The sequence below is a fragment of the Salmo salar genome, chromosome 13, assembly GCF_965601325.2.
Source record: "Salmo salar chromosome 13, fSalSal1, whole genome shotgun sequence".
Taxonomy (NCBI): Eukaryota; Metazoa; Chordata; class Actinopteri; order Salmoniformes; family Salmonidae; genus Salmo; species Salmo salar.
The window spans coordinates 12,922,070-12,943,643 of record NC_138303.1 but is presented as its reverse complement, the minus strand read 5'-3'; the positions used below and the strand labels follow the sequence as shown (position 1 = coordinate 12,943,643).

At 41.4% G+C, this 21,574-nt stretch overlaps 1 protein-coding gene across 2 annotated transcripts in view; it reads right to left on the bottom strand.

Moving 5' to 3' along the window:
• LOC106566425 (zinc finger protein PLAGL2) overlaps positions 1–12,050 on the bottom strand; it is a 63,432-nt gene extending 51,382 nt beyond the window's left edge. For both annotated transcript variants that reach the window (XR_014379986.1, XM_014134442.3), the window contains exon 1: positions 11,825–12,050. The gene's annotated coding sequence lies outside the window, so the exon portion shown is untranslated. The remainder of the gene's footprint in view (positions 1–11,824) is intronic.
• Between the last annotated feature and the right edge of the window lie 9,524 nt (positions 12,051–21,574).

The window sequence follows — 21,574 nt, the reverse complement described above, 5'->3', positions numbered from 1 at the left end:
TAGGAGAGAGAGGATAGATGGAGAGGAGGAGCAACACTGGTAGGAGAGAAAGGATAGATGAGGAGGAGGAGCCACACTGGTAGGAGAGAGAGGATAGATGAGGAGGAGGAGCAACACTGGTAGGAGAGAGAAGATAGATGAGGAGGAGGAGCAACACTGGTAGGAGAGAGAGGATAGATGAGGAGGAGGAGCCACACTGGTAGGAGAGAGAGGATAGATGAGGAGGAGGAGCAGCACTGGTAGGAGAGAGAAGATAGATGAGGAGGAGGAGCAACACTGGTAGGAGAGAGAAGATAGATGAGGAGGAGGAGCCACACTGGTAGGAGAGAGAAGATAGATGAGGAGGAGGAGGAGCAACACTGGTAGGAGAGAGAAGATAGATGACGAGGACGAGGAGCACACTGGTAGGAGAGAGAAGATAGATGAGGAGGAGGAGCAACACTGGTAGGAGAGAGAAGATAGATGAGGAGGAGGAGGAGCAACACTGGTAGGAGAGAGAAGATAGATGAGGAGGAGGAGGAGCAACACTGGTAGGAGAGAGAAGATAGATGAGGAGGAGGAGCAACACTGGTAGGAGAGAGAAGATAGATGAGGAGGAGGAGCCACACTGGTAGGAGAGAGAAGATAGATGAGGAGGAGGAGCAACACTGGTAGGAGAGAGAAGACAGATGAGGAGGAGGAGCAACACTGGTAGGAGAGAGAAGATAGATGAGGAGGAGGAGCAACACTGGTAGGAGAGAGAAGATAGATGAGGAGGAGGAGCAACACTGGTAGGAGAGAGAGGATAGATGAGGAGGAGGAGCAACACTGGTAGGAGAGAGAGGATAGATGGAGAGGAGGAGCAACACTGGTAGGAGAGAGAGGATAGATGAGGAGGAGGAGCCACACTGGTAGGAGAGAGAGGATAGATGAGGAGGAGGAGCAACACTGGTAGGAGAGAGAGGATAGATGAGGAGGAGGAGCAACACTGGTAGGAGAGAGAGGATAGATGATGAGGAGGAGCAACACTGGTAGGAGAGAGAGGATAGATGAGGAGGAGGAGCAACACTGGTAGGAGAGAGAGGATAGATGAGGAGGAGGAGCCACACTGGTAGGAGAGAGAGGATAGATGAGGAGGAGGAGCAACACTGGTAGGAGAGAGAGGATAGATGAGGAGGAGGAGCAACTATTTCTTTGTTACTTTTACCCTTTTTTCTCCCCAATTTCGTGGTATCCAATTGGTAGTTACAGTCTTGTCTCATCGCTGCAACTCCAGTACAGACTCGGGAGAGGCGAAGGTCGAGAGCCATGCGTCCTCTGAAACACAACCCAACCAAGCCACACTGCTTCTTGAAACAATGCCCACTTAACCCGGAAGCCAGCCGCACCAATATTGGTGACCGTGTCAGCGTGCACTGTGCCCGGCCCACCACAGGAGTCGCTAGTGCGCGATGGGACAAGGACATCCCTGCCGGCCAAACCCTCCCCTAACCCGAACGACGCTGGGCCAATTATGTGCCCCCCCATGGGTCTCCAGGTCGCGGCCGGCTGCGACAGAGCCTGGACTTGAACCCAGAATCTCTAGTGGCACAGCTAGCACTGCGATAGGAGGAGCAACACTATTGGTAGGAGAGAGAGGATGAGAATGGTGGGATGAGATCAGAGGAAGTTGACAAAGGAGAGATGAATAGAGAAGAGAAAGAGAAAAAAATAAAAGGATGAGAGCAGCCAATTAGGAAGCCTAGTCCAAAAGAGAGGTAGGCTGTTAGTGGCTTCACTGCACGCGGCACTTACTTCCTTTCTCTCTCAGGTATAGAACAACTGTTGTAACTATGAACCACTCATTAATGTAGGCTCATTCAGTAAGTGAATTTATAGCAGTTCAGAATTAAGACATGTTCAGACAGACTTAGATCAGAAACTGAATGTACTGAAACGTGGGCTTGAATGAACAGAGCAAAGCGGCAATACCTGATGGACCTTCCCCTCCCATACACTCTGATGTCTCAATAAAGTTCTCTCCATTTTTATCAATCAAACGTTCAGACAATGTTCATAATCCCTCATCTTAATATATGCATCCTTTCCTTCGCTATTCCTCTTCCTCAAACTTTATGGCCAAATTTTGTGAGTTTTGAAAGTTACCAAATAATAAGGTATATTTTCACACGGTCTAAACTTCATCTCCAAAACTCTATGTTTTTCTATACCTTTCTAATTAGGGAGAGACGTTTTCTGGTCTTTTGTCTGAGAAGGGAGTTGAACGTATTCATTGGCATAATAATTATTTTTTGCATTTGGGATTGTTGAGCAGGGCGGGGTTGTAGAGGGGTTATTAAAAATCACTTGAGAGGAAGGGAAGGGGGGTGAATGTGTCAACAGACCCGATGTCTGACAGTACTCTGCTCTGAGTGTGACTCAGGACTTACTCTCACTACTGCCGCTCCACTCGTTGGCTCCTCCCTTCAGGTTTCCTCTGATTCACTGACTCATAAAACAGCGTAACTGAACTGCAGCATATTTAACGTATTACAAGGGTAAGACAAATAACTCCCTCCTTAGTCAGGCAGTTGACTAACGTTTTATTATTTCAAAACCCCTTTAATGCAAACCTATATGTTCTCCTGCTACTTAGCTAAACGTAGCATCTTTGGAAAGGATCATAGAGAATAATAGGTTTTGCATAGTAAAGCTCAGGATCGAGTCTACCCTCCAGAGTGAGGGTCCTGGTTAGGGCTCAATACAATTGAACCTGCTTTGTAGTTCTTACACACTAAATCTATTCCCCGCGGTCATATTAAATCACTGAATCCCTTTGTGTGCTGTAAAACATTATACAACGGCCAGGTAGGTTCACCTCACAGGTATCTGTTTTCAGTGTGAGCGTGTCCGCAGGCAGTAGTTCGTAAACAAAGATATTGCATAACCATTGGCGTGTGCAATTCAACCTGGCTCTTAGACTCTTACCTCTGACTTGGTTATTGTCTGAGTGGTTGCCATGGAAATCACAGCAGTACTAAACAACAGAATCAATACATTTGACTTCAGGGCAAAAACATTTCTGATAGATACTCTGACATGTGTCTATTAGGGCTGTCCCCGACTAAAAAAAAATGTTGGTCGACCAAGAGTCTGTTCTTTCGACCAATTGACTGGTCGACATTTTTAAACGTGTATTTTTCCACATATGGACACACCCTATGTGTTTTAATCAAATCAACAATATGTACAGAGCTTATCTTATACTTTAAATACACTGTGATGAAATAATTATGACACACAAATGACTAAAGCGGGAGCCAGAGATCAAGATATCCTAATCAGAAGAAATAAGCCTGTTTCCGAACTCCTGCTGGCTTTCGCAGATTCTGCCGTTACGCTCCTGAAGTTTCCTGTGATAGGCTACACCAGGGGTCGGCAACCTTTTCCATTCGGAGTGCCAATGTATCTTACCATTTCTACCGAACTGCGTGCCGGTTATGATTTTCATATGCACCTTTTCGTGGAACAGATTTATAATAAATTCTTCCTATCTCAAAATCATTGTCATGTGATTCAAAATTCTATCTAAATGAAAATTATACCAATCTAAAAGTAACTTCTATTGCCATTGTAAGAATAGCCTACATAAAGCCAACCATTTAAAAAAATGTGCAGCCTACAGTTAGAAAATATCCTGATAAAAATAAAGAACTTTGGCTATGCATGGCCTGTCTGCAAGGAACTTGAAACATTGTATATAATACCAATTATATAGCAGTAAAAGGCACTGCATCTCAGCATTAGAGGCGTCACTACAGACACTCTGGTTTGAATCCAGGCTGTATCACAACCAGCCGTGATTGGGAGTCCCATAGGGCGGCGTACAATTGGCCCAGCGTCGTCCGGGTTAGGCCGCTGTAGGCCGTCATTGTAAATAAGAATTTGTTCTTAATAACTGACTTGCCTAGTTAAATAAAGGTTACCCTTGCAACATTGTATAAAACATTTTGGACCCTCAGTTTCCTGCCCCAGTGAGCTTCAGACAGACACAGCTATAGTCCATTTGTGCAAGGGATAAGAAGTATTCAGGTAGGCCTATTTTATGACTTTTCCACCGGAAAATACTATCAGGTCCCCACATGGGCACATTTATAAAATACTATCAGGTGCCCACATGGGCACATTTATAAAATACTATCAGGTCCCCACATGGGCACATTTATAAAATACTATCAGGTCCCCACATGGGCACATTTATAAAATACTATCAGGTCCCCACATGGGCACATTTATAAAATACTATCAGGTCCCCACATGGGCACATTTATAAAACACTATCAGGTCCCCCACATGGGCACATTTATAAAATACTATCAGGTCCCCACATGGGCACATTTATAAGCCTACATTTGTGTGCAGGCCAGGTAGCGTTTGGAGCCCTCCAAAACAAAGCACAATGAATAAATTGACAACTCGTAAATGGAATGAAATAAACCAAAACTTGTTTCTCACAAGTGTAGCCTAGGTTGTACACTCTTCAAACAACGTGTCCAGTCCTACGATGTGAACCGTAAAAGACTAGAATAATAACATATTGAATGCATTAACAGTATTTACAGTAACCAAACAAACATTGTAGATAAGGAATTATGGGAATTAACGATAAATGTACAACTAGTGATACTGGTGTGCCATCCCCGCGACCTCCGAAATGGATTAGTCCACTGAGACAGGCCTCCGCAATGGATTAGTCCACAGAGACAGGCCTCCACAATGGATTAGTCCACAGAGACAGGCCTCCACAATGGATTAGTCCACTGAGACAGTCCTCCACAATGGATTAGTCCACTGAGACAGGCCTCCACAATGGATTAGTCCACTGAGACAGGCCTCCACAATGGATTAGTCCACAGAGACAGGCCTCCACAATGGATTAGTCCACTGAGACAGGCCTCCGCAATGGATTAGTCCACAGAGACAGGCCTCCACAATGGATTAGTCCACTGAGACGGTCCTCCACAATGGATTAGTCCACTGAGACAGGCCTCCACAATGGATTAGTCCACTGAGACAGGCCTCCACAATGGATTAGTCCACTGAGACAGGCCTCCACAATGGATTAGTCCACAGTGACAGGCCTCCACAATGGATTAGTCCACAGAGACAGGCCTCCACAATGGATTAGTCCACTGAGACAGGCCTCCACAATGGATTAGTCCACTGAGACAGTCCTCCACAATGGATTAGTCCACTGAGACAGGCCTCCACAATGGATTAGTCCACTGAGACAGTCATCAAGCCTATCGACCAAACAATGGACCAGTCGACTAAATGGGCTCAGTCCTAATGTCTATCTACTTATATATACAGTACAAGTCAAAAGTTTGGACACACCTACTCATTCAAAAAAAAATATATATATATTTTATACATTGTAGAACAATAGTGAAGACATCAAAACTATGAAATAACACAAATGGAATCAGGTAGTAATCAAAAAAGTGTTAAACATATCTAAATATATTTTATATTTGAGATTCTTCAAAGTAGCCACCCTTTGCCTTGATGACAGCTTTGCACACTATTGGCATTCTCTCAACCAGCTTGAATGCTGAAATGCATTTCAATTAACAGGTGTGCCTTGTTAAAAGTTAATTTGTGGAACTTCTTTCCAACTTAATGCGTTTGAGCCATTCAGTTGTGTTGTGAAAAGGTAGGGGTGGTATACAGAAGATAGTCCTATTTGGTAAAAGACCAAGTACATATTATGGCAAGAACAGCTCAAATAAGCAAAGAGAAACGACAGTCCATCATTACTTTAAGACATGAAGGTCAGTCAATGCGGAAAATGTCAAGAACTTTTAACGTTACTTCAAGCACAGTCACAAAAACCATCAAGCACTATGATGAAACTGGCTCTCATGAGGACCGCCACAGGAAAGGAAGACCCAGAGTTACCTCTGCTGCAGAGGATGAGTTAATTTGAGTTAACTGCACCTCAGATTGCAGCCCAAATAAATGCTTCACAGAGTTCAAGTAAAAGACACATCTCAACATCAACTGTTCAGAGGAGACTGTGTGAATCAGGCCTTCATGGTCGAATTGCTGCAAAGAAATTACTACTAAAGGACACTAATAATAAGAAGAGACTTGCTTGGGCCAAGAAACATGAGCAATGGACATTAGACGGGTGGAAATCGATTTTTGGTTCCAACTGCCATGTCCTTGTGAGATGCAGAGTAGTTGAACGGATGGTTCACACCATGAAGCATGGAGGTGTGATGGTGCTTTGCTGGTGACACTGTCAAGGCACACTTAACCACAAGTGCTCAGCATATGTGGGAACTCCTTCAAGACTGTTGGAAAAGCATTCCAGGTGAAGCTGGTTGAGAGAATGTCAAGAGTCTGCAAAGTTGTCATCAAGGCAAAGGGTGGCTACTTTGAAGAATATAAAATATGTTTTGAGTTGTTTAACACTTTTTTGGTTACTACATGATTCCATATGTGTTATTTCATAGTTTTGGTGTCTTCGCTATTATTCTACAATGTAGAAAATAGTCAAAATAAAGAAAAACCCTTGAATGAGCAGGTGTGTCCAAACTTTTGACTGGAACTGTAATATATATATATATATATATATATATATTCATCCAGTCTTTTTTTCTCCTGTACATCAGCTTAATCAATTACCAACTTGGAACCTCAGATACAAGTTGTAAATGAACTGATCTCATCATCATTATGTTTGGAAAGAACCTTGAGACGTTCCAGTGTGTTTTGAGGTTTAAACTCTTATTCAAACAATGGACTTACAGCGAAGCCTCTAAAACCAACAATGTGTTTACTGCAGAGAGAAAAGCCAGGCAATAAATCTAGAGTAGACACCATGGAGGATGTGGCCCTGAGGGGTGTAAGCCCCAGTCTTTGGATGAGATGGATGGAGGAGGACGGAGAGAGGGAGAGAGACAGAGGGAAAGGAGGGGTGTAAGCCCCAGTCTTTGGATGAGATGGATGGAGGAGGACGGAGAGAGGGAGAGAGACAGAGGGAAAGGAGGGGTGTAAGCCCCAGTCTTTGGATGAGATGGATGGAGGAGGACAGAGAGAGGGAGAGAGACAGAGGGAAAGGAGGGGTGTAAGCCCCAGTCTTTGGATGAGATGGATGGAGGAGGACGGAGAGAGGGAGAGAGACAGAGGGAAATGAGGGGTGTAAGCCCCAGTATTTGGATGAGATGGATGGAGGAGGACAGAGAGAGGGAGAGAGACAGAGGGAAAGGAGGGGTGTAAGCCCCAGTCTTTGGATGAGATGGATGGAGGAGGACAGAGAGAGGGAGAGAGACAGAGGGAAATGAGGGGTGTAAGCCCCAGTATTTGGATGAGATGGATGGAGGAGGACAGAGAGAGGGAGAGAGACAGAGGGAAAGGAGGGGTGTAAGCCCCAGTCTTTGGATGAGATGGATGGAGGAGGACAGAGAGAGGGAGAGAGACAGAGGGAAATGAGGGGTGTAAGCCCCAGTCTTTGGATGAGATGGATGGAGGAGGACAGAGAGAGGGAGAGAGACAGAGGGAAAGGAGGGGTGTAAGCCCCAGTCTTTGGATGAGATGGATGGAGGAGGACAGAGAGAGGGAGAGAGACAGAGGGAAAGGAGGGGTGTAAGCCCCAGTCTTTGGTTGAGATGGATGGAGGAGGACGGAGAGAGGGAGAGAGACAGAGGAAAAGGAGGGGTGTAAGGGTGTGTAAACCATGGGTGCTTTATGATGGATGGAACTAGGTCCTGAAAAGCCACAGCTGCCCCGCTCTTCCCAGAAAAAGTTCCACAAGGAAAAGTGGCAGTATGTGGTTCAAGCATGTAGCGTCCTCTTACTATTTCAGACATGCACACTGCAAGGGCCATCAGAATGTGCAACGGCCCAAAGAAACGTCTACCACTCTGCATGTACTGTATGTGAGTAAATGTGTGTGGCCGAGTGTGTCATATGTTTATGAGTGTACAGATGTAGGATCTTAATTTGATCACTCTTTTGTTGCTGAGAATTTTACTGCACAGCAGGCAATACAAACTTGTAGTGTATTCCAGGTTAAAAAAAATACTTCTAAAGTTTGTCATTTCCACTTTATAATGTTAGTCTTGATTTGCCCTGACGAAAAATGTATCAACCCCTACAAGAATGTCCATTAATTATAATTCACATAATAATTCTTATATCCTGTTGCTGCAGGATTATTTTCCTGCTGTAGCAAATTGGCTCAAATTAAGATCCGACATTTGTATGTAAGAACACATGCTTACATATGAGTGTGTGTGTGTCCGCGCATATGAGTTTGCGTGTGCTTGCATGTGAGCATCGTGCCTGTATACACGTGTGTTCTCATATGCATACAGGAGTTCTGCTTCCTGTCAGTCTTTAATCCAGACAGACAGCATCACTCTTCTCTCTGCCATAGCAATGCCATGAAAGAATGTTCTAAAACCTCTTTGAGAATTGAAGGAAAACTGGCTGGATCATGTCCTGAGGGCAGCAACAGCATTCATTCTGAGAACGTTCTCATGTTTCACCAACTCTTGTCTTCACGAAAATGAAATAACAGGCAATAGCTTAGCCATAACTAAAAGGATACAATAACAGGTATTGGAACAGCTTGGAATCAGAAACAAAGCTGACAGAAAAATCAGGGGAGTGACAAACGCTTTAGGAAAATAAAACTGTGATATCCAAAGATTAAAAACATGTCACATCTTAACTAAATCTTAGAAATAGATGAAATTCCATAACTACGTTGATGAAATAAACACAACAGAATTGTTTGTATGATGAATCACGTTGCCCATCGCTATCTGTTTTGATCCAGACAGATGGGTATCTATCTCTATGGTGGTTGGACTGTTCAGCAGCTCTCACCGGGTATCTGTTGGGGAGTGATATTAGCCCTGTGAACATGGCTCTGATGTTATCTCCCTCACCTTCCTCATCCTTTTCCACTTTTATGGGCTGAGTTGGAGTGACCAAAACAACCACAGGGTTCAAAAGTCAGCCCGGCTACTGGGGGTGAAACATTGCCTAACACAAATAAATAATCTTTCCCTTCTTGGTTGACACGCACATGCACACACACTTTGAGAGACAGACTGCCACTGATGCCCATGATCCGCAGCAGTTCTCAGGCTCACAATCTGACTGTTTTTCTCATGCTGAGAAAATAACAGATAGAACAATCTTGTTGCCGCCCTGATGCTAACATCCATTCTCACATGAACCCACACTCCCCAGCGCCCTCGCCACTTCTCCTCCGTGCTCCCCAGAAGGTGATGAAATACGAAGAACAGTATCAGAGCTGTTCCTGTTCTTCTCTGGTTATTAACTACCGTGTGTCCTCTCCGAGGGCTGTCCTTCCCATTAACCCAAATGATGCTCTTTTCTCATGGAAATCAGCCTCATACCCACAGAGGTGAAGGGGATTGTGGGACATTTCCAGAGGAAGAGAGGAGACCTCCCTCCCTCCCTCCCTCCACCACACACATACACACAAACACATTTCTCGATCACCAAGGCAAACATGTAGATTGTTGCCTTCCAACCACATAAATTCATGTGTAAGGTAATCAGAAGAAGATGTTTGACTATAGTGTTTCAAAAATGTTTATCCGTGAAAATGTCCCTACTGCTAAAGAAAACGTAGTTATCTTTATCTACATAAACAAGGGTGAGGAAAAACCAATATATTAAGTCAAGTGTAATATGATATTACCAACTTATTTGTAAGTCATAAACGGTATTTTCCACAAAGAACATATGCTTCTAAAAGCTGTTAACTTTGAAATGTTTACATAAACATTTCTGTTCAAATTGTCCTAGTCACAATGGTTTGTTTTGAGCAGTTCTACTGACTATTGAGGAGAGGGGAAAAAACGTAGTTAATCTGTTGTGGAGTTACAAATATACTTTTGCAGAAGTAGACTATAGCCACAATATGTCTTTATTCCATATGACCTTGTAGCCTACACGTGTATCATGTTAACGCGTTGTTATTTCACTTTAGTATGATCTAAATCTTGCTGTCAAGAATGCGGTCTTTTTTTTTAGGGTATACTCACACAGAAATAATGTGAAAAACAACAAACTACATACACGTCTCAACTTGCACTTGTACTGTTATTGTCAATAACAAAAGCATTGTCTCGTGACGTTCTCACTTCCATTTCCTTATTATGTGTCTCGAGGCAGTGGAAGTGAGGCCTTGATGGAGGGAGGGAGCATGCTCGTGTCAGCCCTGCCATGACGGCGAGGAGGCGGCTTGTTGCCTCCAAGTCTTGGTGGTGATTATTAGGAAGCCTGGGCTAGACATTGGGCTAACTAACCATAAATGTAGCCTACAGTAGGCTGTTTCATTTGTCAGGGACGCATGTTGTTTATTTAGCATACAATGTTGCCAAATGAAGCAACACTGTATCTAAAGGCTTACTTTAAAGCAAGTAAGTTAGTCTTACTTTCACACGGAACGCATAGCCTGTATAGGTCGTCGAACATTCAATAAGCAGTTAGCAGCCTAATAATAAAGTCGACTAGTTTAGTTACGTCAAATGACTGGAACTACTAAAAGTAAACTGGAGCCTCCAACAGGCACTCAGTCACAGGAGTTTTGACATGTTGCTCAATGTTTGCAACGTGGGTTGGTCTAATTGATGACAATTATTCATACAGCAGATCTATCAGCACACAACGTTCTCTGCTGTTACAGTGTAATGCTCGTAATATTAGACGAATATGTTGATCATTGACATAATAATTACAGGAAGTCTTATGTTTGCGTGTATAATGTAGGCTACATCAAAACATGAAAGTAATCTAAAACACTTCCAAACACAAAAATTAGGCCTAATGTCTAAAATATTCAAACTAATCAATTAAATCATCCTCTGCCGACAACATAACCTCATGTTGCTTCTCATAATGTTTTTTCTTAGAGCCTAATGTTGTTTGACAAAACAGTTTGAAACGAAATAGCAAAGTTCAACAACAGAACAACAACAAAACAATCACAAGTGTATTAGTGTGCGTATGAAATTAAATGAGCTGAGCCCCCGCGTCTATAACATGACCCTGCCCCCCTCCAAAGGACTAGTATTTAGCTCTTACAAGGAACATACAAGGCAAGAGACACAAAAGTCACATAGCCCCTCAATCCGCCAGAAACATCCGATCAGCGACAAAACAAATGACACAAGCCATTACAGCATGGACGAACAGTCGAAGGAAAACACTCAAATAGTTCTTCACTTCTATAATGTGACGCCTTTGAGCGCCTAGAAATCAAGCAACACCTTCTATGAATAAGGATACATCGAACGTGACATGTGTAGGGACTTTTTTTTCTGAGTTGTTTACTCTTTCAAATACAACAGGGACGTCCCCTCTTCTATCTCACTCGCTCTTCTGCAGTAGCATGCTCACCATCATAAATATTCGGAAATTGTTTAAAATTCTGCAATTCGCAGAAAACTTGCACCGAACATCAATCATCATTGCCAAAGCCATCATTGACACAATGCATAATGTTTACAACTTCAATGATTTACATTTGTAACACATTTATCGACACAGCTTCGAGCGGAGAGACGATCGGGTAATTAAAAATTAAATACCCCGACGCTTACATACTTCCACAAAATAAGCTAAATTAAAACATGTCCGATTGCAGAACAACTACAACAGATCGGTGTTAATTCAAATGTCGTGAACATCAATCTATCGATTATCATTGAAGAAAGTTGCTGTAATAATCTTAAATCTTATTAAACAAAACATGCACACATCAGAACGTGCAGCCACATTATGAGATCTTACAAAAAAACGAGCAGTTACCCACCAAAAAGTTTCCAGCGCCGCATTAGTCAATTTCTCATGGAACCCCGGTAACATTCCATCACCGACTATTCGCAAACCTACCGTGGGAGACCCCACGCCACCTTTCACGGTCTTTCTCCCCTCGATCTGTTGTTTTATTATTTTTTCAAATTTTTTCACTAATTTTTCTATATTCTGGGCCTGAGTATGTCTGTCTCGCTCTGAGGCTGCAGCAGAGTTAAGGGGCGCGAGCATTGTGGGAGTGTGACGTCAGGCCACTTTTCGCAAACTTTATTACTAGGGACATGCAGATTACTCTTTTTGTCGCTAAATTGACTGTTCCCCCCCCCCCCCCAATAACTGTTATGGCAAAATATAATTGATTCAACTGCAGTCTACCCTATCAGCGTACATAACAAACAGAGATATTTAAACTTTAGACAGACTTAATATGATAATAAGTAAATGGGTAAACAAAGCAAGATAAATAAGCATTTATATTACAATTTCACATTTATCATAATTATAGTCTATATATTATTCTGATCACCAGTCCTATATATTTGAAGAATATTAATGTTATTTTCGATATAAGTGTTATTATAGCCTATTGATTTGGCATTGTTTGTGGTGAATATGATAACTGAGGCATATGTATTGAATAAAGACATGTTTTATGTCAAAACACCAGTCTGAAATATTTGGACAATATTGCTTAATCAACCAATACACATTGATTATATTGAGAGGAAAGTTTATAGGCCTATAGATAGCCTGTGTTTGACTAACTAATAGTCTACCTCTGTGCTTTGCAAGTAATCTCACTCATTGCTTTATTCATATTGGTCTGTTTATTCGTTTATGTTTAAGTTTTATAATACTGAACGAATCATTTCGAAATATATATAGAGTTTAAAGTTTGTGGAATTATTCATAATTCATGTAATTTCATAAGTAACTCTTCGAAATATAATTTAAAGTGGCCTATAGATGTTTTAAAATGGTCAAATAAGCTTCTTAAAATGTATAAAATGGTATGAAATCTCGTCTCATGTAATTTCATAAGTAACTCAGTAATTAACTGTGCATGCACACCATCAAACATTATACTAAATTGAGTAGCTAAATTATGATGTATATATATATTTTTTAACATATGAACACATCAAAACATCTATTATTCTCCAGCAACTTTTCATATTTTAGGGGATTTAAATTCACTGCTACAAAAATAACAGCACACACAGAGGTCACACACACAGAAGTGCGAGAAGTTCAGCTCTTCACTCAAAAGCCATCAGCTCTGGAATGTGTAGTGCGGGTCCCACGTGCGATGCTCTGGTGGTCTCATTTCACCTTGTGTTTTGGGGCGAAAGAATTACTTCCAGGGCATATCAACCCGTTTCCTCATCACCCCAACCCCCTCCCCATACGCTTCCAAACCGCGGATGGATGTGTTTGTGTATAAGAGAGAGTAGGGGGTGGGGGAGCAAGTCTTCAATAAGCCTTTGGTTCAATGGAGTGGGGGAAAACACATTTTTGTTGGTAGCCAAGGAAATACCTCCTAACCATATTAGCCTACCTGTTACAACAGTGTTCACTAATATGGATAATAAGATAATAAATTGCTATGTTTTGTCCAAAGGCAAATTAAAAGTATCAAGACAACTATTCATAATTTGGACTGATAAAAACATCTGGTGGTTGGACACCAAATAGTCGGGGGTTGTTGTGAGAAATAGACTTGTTGTTGAAAGGGTAGTGTTGATATGTGTTGAAGGTTAATGTTAATATATGTTAGCAATTGGTAGAAATGTTCGGAAGAACTTTGTCAAACAACTTTATATCACTTTGACTAACTTTTGCGTATTTATGATCTTTTGAAAACTAAAATGTATAGTTTGTATCCATGAACCACACTAGTGGCAGATCTGGATAAAAACACAGCATTATGAAGTGTCTACTGTAGCTTAAACGAATTCATAATTTATGCAAATATACATGTATTTGGATGAAGTTTTTGAAGTTATCGATAGAAAAATATTTTTGCAACAAATAGCTCATACTTATTTCCAACTCAAACCCAACTCTTAGCCTATTCTAAATCATTTTTCAACAAGTAGAATGTGAATTGTTCAACACGATCTTCACACCTTCTCATGACTTTATAGAAATGACGTTTTACAGTCATTTGTTCCTGTATGTCTTGTACAAAAGTTACATTGTTATTATTATTTTTTACGTGAGATTAAGAAAGAAGTACTGTGGTTGGGAATCTATTTTTTTCTACTGTGGTTGGGAATCTTTTTCTTTGTACTGTGTGATTAAAGTCTTTGCAGTACTATTGTTTATATCTCTGATGTTCATGTTTCCCATTAAATATTGGGATTCTTAACCCCTAAAATGTTTGGATCTAGGTTCAACTGTTTGGATACAATATGTAGTTAAATGTTTTCAGGAACGTGGAATCATGGGATGTACCATACAGGAAGTATTTATTACTATTTATTCCCTGTCATTCACTGAATTGATTCAACTGAAAAATCATAATGGCATAATAACTTTGATCATAACATAATAACTATAATAAAATCTGTTTAATTTCAGTTATGTATTGATATTTTATTCATTTGAGAGGGCCCTTTATTATCAATTTAAATTTGATTTAATAATCAAACATAAAATGTAGTTATATTATGGAGGAGTTTATAGTGAGATTACAGTGTGGATGAAGAAATTCACAACCTACCTTCAGCCTTTTAAACCTTAAAAAGTCATGAAATGGTATATAAAATGTAAAAATAATCACACCAAGAGAGGTTTTTGATTCCAAAACTCTTCTAATTCAAACAATTAAACTTCTCAAATAAATATAAGAAATTCCATAGTGACAAACAAATCGCTTTATGCTAAACACATGTTACAGTAACATAAACGTGAATAGAGGATATTAATATCCCAGTAAAGTGATTCAACAGTTAATATATTCTGATACCTGTAGTTAAAGAAGAGGACAATAAAAATCTATCCCGCAGCACAACTTTTGACAGGAAGATTTTGAGAGACTGAAGTGGGTGATGGGTGAGGAGTAAGTATCACACACACATTACACTCTCAGAAAAGAAGAAGAGTGCTGTCTGGAACCACTTGTCCATGTAGGGAAATCCTCTGAAACAGGTTCTATTTGGAACCTCAGGTTCTATCTGACCCGAAAAGGGTTCAGGGGTTTTCCGTTTTCCTACAGGGACAAGTGGTGCCACATAGCACTCTTTTATTTCTAAGCGTGTAAACAGAAACAAGTCTGTCTGTGTATCAAACTAATATATCCACTGCTGCTGCTGTTTTACATAAAGGTTCCCACATTACTTAGTGAAAATGTTTGTGCTACTTTCCCCTTCAAGACTCTAAATACCCGAATAGTAAGTGTACCCTATAAGAATACAATGAGAGAGAGAGAGAGTGTGGGGAGAGGAGGAAGAGAGAAACGATTTCCCAGCATAACTTGTCTGCTTTCATTATGTGACTGGTTGTTTCTTACTGTGTGGTTGGGCCACATTCAGGTTGATTGCTGTTGAGTGGTGGTCTGTCATTTAGAGTTGTAGATCGATTTTAAATGACCCTATGGAACGCCACATAGATCCTGCCGTGGTAGCTAGCTCCTCTTCTTCCCTACTCTCTCCATCCCAAAACTGCTCATACAAACCACCATGAACAACAAGAGCAGAGTGAGTTTCAAAGCAGGGCAGGCACTCCCCAGTCTCAGCCCAGTCTCAGCCCAGCCTATACCACACACCTAATTAACTCTGATAAAATGTTGGGTCTGGGACGCCAGCATTTTGGGCTTTCAAATGCAATGATGACAAGAGACAAGAAAGGGACCTGCCTATATAAAGCCAATAGAGTTGTGGGGCATTGGGAACATATGGATCTGTTTATGGATAAGAAGCCATGCAGTAGTCTAATCCCAAACTGTAAGGATAAGAAGCCATGCAGTAATCTAATCCCAAACTGTAAGGATCAGTAGCCATGCAGTAGTCTAATCCCAAACTGTAAGGATAAGAAGCCATGCAGTAATCTAATCCCAAACTGTAAGGATAAGAAGCCATGCAGTAGTCTAATCCCAAACTGTAAGGATAAGAAGCCATGCAGTAGTCTAATCCCAAACTGGAAGGATCAGTAGCCATGCAGTAATCTAATCCCAAACTATGAGGATCAGTAGCCATACAGTAGTCTAATCCCAAACTGTAAGGATAAGAAACCATGCAGTAGTCTAATCCCAAACTGTAAGGATCAGTAGCCATGCAGTAATCTAATCCCAAACTATAAGGATAAGAAGCCATGCAGCAGTCTAATCCCAAACTGTAAGGATCAGTAGCCATGCAGTAATCTAATCCCAAACTATAAGGATCAGTAGCCATACAGTAGTCTAATCCCAAACTATAAGGATCAGTAGCCATGCAGTAATCTAATCCCAAACTGTAAGGATCAGTAGCCATACAGTAATCTAATCCCAAGCTATAAGGACCAGTAGCCATGCAGCAGCCTAATCCCAAACTGTTTCTAGTGTTATCCCAATGTACCTCTTCCTCGCGTTCTAAACATCACCCACATCCCAAACTGGTGGTGTTCCCTTCCCAGGCCCCCTTGCCATCTCAGAATAAAAAGCCAGAAAAACAGGCAAAGCGGCATCAATGAATACAATGGCAATTAGTAGGGGGCGATTTGTTCCCATCTGGAGTGTATTTCCTCACCAGTGTAATACTCAGCCATCCCTTCGTTTAGGCACAGAGTGCTCGATTGGTGGGAAATTAGTATAGCGTTTTTTATGTGTTTGGTATTAAAACAGATGGGTGGTTTATTTTACCAGAGGCTGGCGATAAACAGCTTAGACGCATAGCATAACCACCAAAAGAGCCATCACAGCCTGCCAGCGCCAGAGATGTTAAGATACCGTGAGAGGGAAAGTGTTTGGATCTCTGTCCATGTATATTGCAAGAAGGATCTGCCATTTGCCCTAGTTGTTCTATCCCACATATTGAATAAATGTGTTCCCAGCCCTGCTTATGCTTCAATGGATGTAAGAAATGTATTTCCCCAGCTCATATTCATATGTGTTTGATTGCTTTGTTTTTGTAGAATTCTAATGTTCGGTAATCAGGGTTGTGGTCATGTACAGTAAGATAATGTACACTACATCATGTACAGTAAGATAATGTACACTACGTCATGTAGAGTAAGATAATGTACACTACATCATGTACAGTAAGATAATGTACACTGCGTCATGTACAGTAAGATAATGTACACGATGTCATGTACAGTAAGATAATGTACACGATGTCATGTACAGTAAGATAATGTACACTACATCATGTACAGTAAGATAATGTACACTGCGTCATGTACAGTAAGATAATATACACAACGTCATGTACAGTAAGATAATGTACACTACATCATGTACAGTAAGATAATGTACACTACGTCATGTACAGTAAGATAATGCACACTACGTCATGTACAGTAAGATAATGCACACTACGTCATGTACAGTAAGATAATGCACACTGCGTCATGTACAGTAAGATAATGCACACTACGTCATGTACAGTAAGATTATGCACACTACGTCATGTACGGTAATATAATGCACACTACGTCATGTAGAGTAAGATAATGCACACTACGTCATGTACAGTAAGATAATGCACACTACGTCATGTACAGTAAGATAATGCACACTGCGTCATGTACAGTAAGATAATGCACACTACGTCATGTACAGTAAGATTATGCACACTACGTCATGTACAGTAATATAATGCACACTACGTCATGTACAGTAAGATAATGCACACTGCGTCAGGTACAGTAAGATAATGCACACTACGTCATGTAAAGTAAGATAATGCACACTACGTCATGTACAGTAAGATAATGCACACTACGTCATGTACAGTAAGATAATGCACACTGCATCATGTACAGTAAGATAATATACACGACGTCATGTACAGTAAGATAATGTACACTACGTCATGTACAGTAAGATAATATACACAACGTCATGTACAGTAAGATAATGTACACTACATCATGTACAGTAAGATAATATACACGTCATGTACAGTAAGAATGAAGACATTGTGTTACACTTTCAGAGAGAGCAAAATAAATAGATTTTGATGCAATTTCTTTCCCCTCACCATTTTCTCCCAACCCTCCCTCTATCACCTGTATCTGGTTCCCAGAATTGTGTTTAGACAATGGTTTTCCAGTAGCAGGACAGTAGCATGTTGGCTCACTTGGCTGGGATTATATTGGGAACGTGTCAGTCCCAAAAATCACTTTAATTCAGTGTTAAGAATATTCAACAGACACACAAGTTAGGCTAAAGCTGTAATTAGCAGCAGTGGAACACTAGCAACTTTACTTGTGTGTGGATTCAGACTTCAAACACACACACAACCAGACAAGCCCTTTTGAGTAACACCAACCAATACAACAGAGCCACATAAACTTTGTAAGCCACTAAGGGAGACACAAATGAAATTATAGCAGGTCTCTTCACAAAACATATTTGGTTACAGTCAGGAGAGGTGGTGAAATAACTTACTAAATTCCCTTAGGAGTGACTGTTAAACAGGGTTTGAGACCTTGTTTTAGGAGTGACTGTTAAACAGGGTTTGAGACCTTGTTTTAGGAGTGTGTTAAACAGGGTTTGAGACCTTGTTTTAGGAGTGACTGTCAAACAGGGTTTGAGACTTTGTTTTAGGAGTGTGTTAAACAGGGTTTGAGACCTTGTTTTAGGAGTGACTGTTAAACAGGGTTTGAGACCTTGTTTTAGGAGTGACTGTTAAACAGGGTTTGAGACCTTGTTTTAGGAGTGACTGTTAAACAGGGTTTGAGACCTTGTTTTAGGAGTGACTGTTAAACAGGGTTTGAGACCTTGTTTTAGGAGTGACTGTTAAACAGGGTTTGAGACCTTGTTCTAGGAGTGACTGTTAAACAGGGTTTTGAGACCGTGTTTTAGGAGTGACTGTTAAACAGGGTTTGAGACCTTGTTTTGATGTTAGATTGAATGAATGTTACTTTATATGGAAGTGTACACTTTATATTACAACGCAGAATAAATATGTAATAACGTAGTGGTAGTATGGTAACAAGTAATAGTTAGTCACAATGAAAACATACCCCTACATTTGTTGAGTGGGCTTGGTAATGACCTAGGTAGGGAGGTATCGTGAGAGAGGTCAGTAGTGGCTGTGTACTTTTGATGAGGTGTGATATCATCATGAGACAGTCCACACCAGCAGTCTGCAGTAGGTTGATAAGGCAGAAGGGTGGACCCAGTATTGCCCGTCAAACCAGAAATACATCATAACCTTGTCATGCTGCCAGAGGGGAAACCAATCCTGATGTCAGTAAAGTACAACACTGAAATAAGATTCTCTTAAATACCTTTGATCTACCTGGTTTCCTTTTCGCTCAGTCTCTTTCCATGCTCGCAATGTAGTGTGTTGTGTGTTGAGCACAAGTATAGCTTTAAAAATGTATTCAGTCTATATGCTGTCCTTTTTGGTCCTCTGGGAGTGTACCCAAACAGGCACTAGTAAAGCAAGGACGGTGTGACATCACTGCTTGTCGACAGGAGGAGAGGTCAAAGGTCCACCACCCCTTCCATATAGGCAGGAGGAGATAAGACTCTGTTGGAGAGAGAGGGGAGCGTAATAGAGACAAAGTAGAGAGAACGGGGCTTCATAGAGAAAAGGTAGATAGAACGGGGCTTCATAGAGACAAGGTAGAGAGAACGGGGCTTCATAGAGACAAGGTAGAGAGAATGGGGCTTCATAGAGACAAGGTAGAGAGAACGGGGCATCATAGAAACAAGGTAGATAGAACGGGGCTTCATAGAGACAAGGTAGAGAGGGAGCTTTATAGAGACAAGGTAGAGAGAGGGGGCTTCATAGTGACAAGGTAGAGAGAGGGGGCTTCATAGAGACAAGGTAGAGAGAGGGGGCTTTATAGAGACAAGGTAGAGAGAGGGGGCTTCATAGAGACAAGGTACAGAGAACGGGGCTTCATAGAGACAAGGTAGAGAGAGGGAGCTTCATAGAGACAAGGTAGAGAGAGGGGGCTTCATAGAGACAAGGTAGAGAGAGGGGGCTTCATAGAGACAAGGTAGAGAGAGGGGGCTTTAAAGAGACAAGGTAGAGAGAGGGGGCTTCATAGAGACAAGGTAGAGAGAGGGGACTTCATAGAGACAAGGTAGAGAGAGGGGGCTTCATAGAAACAAGGTAGAGAGAGGGGGCTTTAAAGAGACAAGGTAGAGAGAGGGGACTTCATAGAGACAAGGTAGAGAGAGGGGGCTTCATAGTGACAAGGTAGAGAGAGGGGACTTTATAGAGACAATGTAAAGGGAGGGGGGATGGGTAGATAAGACAATAGTAAGCATTGAAACAGATTGAAAGATATCCACATAAAATGTCATTTTTTATGCAAATAGATACACAGAGGTTTGCAGATTATGGAAATGTTTTTGTCTTATCGGTGCTCTGCAACCTTTCCTGTGCCTTAAAGTTCCCATACCTAGCATTTGTAAATCTCTCATTATGGAGCTAAAAGAGAGTAATAGTGAGGCTAAAAGAGACAGAGACATAAATATAAAGAACAATCATACACCGCCCGTCGTCTGTTAATCTATTTCAGTTATCCATCTGAAGGAGGTCTCAGGGTGGAGAGTTGTGTCTCTCTGCATTCTTATCATCACTGTCATCTCTAACAATGAAAAACAGTGTGTGTTCAAGAGATGGGGGTGGAGCAGAGAAAGACAGGAAAAGAGGCCGCGAAGAGACAGAAGCAAACACATGAAAGAGAGACTGAGAAAATACCTTGAATTGCGATGACTGAATTTGAACCTGTAAGGGTGGGCTTTGAGCAGTTTCCTCTCAAGTAATGGGACGAACAGCCAATCCATCAAGTTCCACAACCTGGTAGCAATTGACCAGAGCTCATTACAGCACATATTTCATTTGGTATTCTGCACGGTCACATACATGTCATGGACCTCTATGAGTGAACTACATTCAGAGTAAGAGAGGTTCACATACATATAGAACAGCAGAAGGATTTTGAGGAAAGTCTGTACCTGCATATGTGTGTGTGTATTTTGTCTGCATGAGTACACATATCTGCACATGGTTGCGGGAGAAGGGGGATGGGAGATTTCACCCATGAACATATGAACTGCTCACGGTTAGTCTGTCTATTATACTGAACAAAAATATAAAAACGCAACATGTATAGTGTTGGTCCCATGTTTCATGAGCTGAAATAAAAGATCCCAGAAATGTCCCATACGCACAAAAACCTTATTTCTCTAAAATGTTGTTTACATCCCTGTTAGTGAGCATTTCTCCTTTTCCAAGATAATCCATCCACCTGACAGGTGTGGCATGTCAAGACGCTGATTAAACAGCATGATCAGTACACAGGTGCACCTTGTGCCGGGGACAATAAAATGCCACTCTAAAATGTGCAGTTTTGTCACACAACATAATGCCACAGATGACTCAAGTTTTGAGGAAGCATGCAATTGGCATTCTGACTGCAGGAATGTCTAGAAAGCCGTTGCCAGAGCATTGAATGTTCATTTCTCTACCATAAGCAGTGTCCAACATCGTTTTAGAGAATCTGGCAGTACATCCAGCCGGCCTCACAACCACAGGCCACGTGTAACCACGCCAGCCCAGGACCTCTTCACCTGCGGGAT